This window comes from Apaloderma vittatum, unplaced genomic scaffold, assembly GCF_000703405.1.
Source record: "Apaloderma vittatum isolate BGI_N311 unplaced genomic scaffold, ASM70340v1 scaffold41523, whole genome shotgun sequence".
Lineage (NCBI taxonomy): Eukaryota > Metazoa > Chordata > Aves > Trogoniformes > Trogonidae > Apaloderma > Apaloderma vittatum.
The window spans coordinates 22579-23532 of NW_009709494.1; positions in this window are offsets into that span (position 1 = coordinate 22579).

Consider the following 954-nt stretch of genomic DNA (forward strand, 5'->3'; position numbering starts at 1 on the left):
TGACAGACAATATGCAACATATTGCTAGAGAAAGAGGATCACGTACAGGAGAAAAGAAAAGCATTTGAGTGTGTGTCGCTCTGCAGAGACTGACTGACTGGTTTCCAATTGCTTCAAAACATTGCTGAAAAGCTGATGCAACGGTATGTGCAGTGAAAGGAAAACAGGAATCTTCTGCAAGGACTAGAGTGTCTTTCTCTGCAGTGAGTTTCTGCTCTCCTCTCGCTGGCATTACCTGCTCTGTTATTTTGCTCTTTTACAGAGAATTTTTTTGCAGTTCCTTACTCTGCCAGTGCTGGTGTTTGTTTCCTAGTTTAATACACGAGGGCTGCTCTTGAAGGATCTTCTAAATGTTGTGTGCTGTGAAAGGCAGTGCAAGGGCAGAAAAGGCGGTGTGCATGATTTCAGCTGAACACTCTCACAAGTCTTACATCTTCAGTTTGTTAAAATGTTATAAAGGCTCTTTAAATAACTTATTGTTACCTGAAGTCTTAGGGCTTGTTGTACAGTATCTGACACGTTCAGAATGGAGGACTGCACTGGGAATTTCCACAGATAATAAATTTTTGATAATTAAATGTGATGTCTTTGATTCCTAAGGTGCATGTGACACAAAAATAGAGGCTTCCTGAGCTGATTTCATAGAGAGCATGTTTGAGATGTTGGATTTCCCATTTTCCTCATATCAGCAACTTAGGTTGCCAGGGGGCTGACAAACCACACTGAGAGAAGCTCGAACTGGCACAGGAAAGTCGTTACATATGTGTGGGCACATAACGAGAAGTTGCTTTCCACAGTGACATCTGCTTGTTCAGGAATAAGTGGTTCAGTGACTGCCTCCCCATCTTGAAGGCTGCTTGCTTTAGTCAGTGATGTGACTTGGTGTGCTGCATCGAGCACTTATTGGAATTAACATGCTGTTTCTGCTGGTTTCAGGTTGTTTCTGTCTTTGCA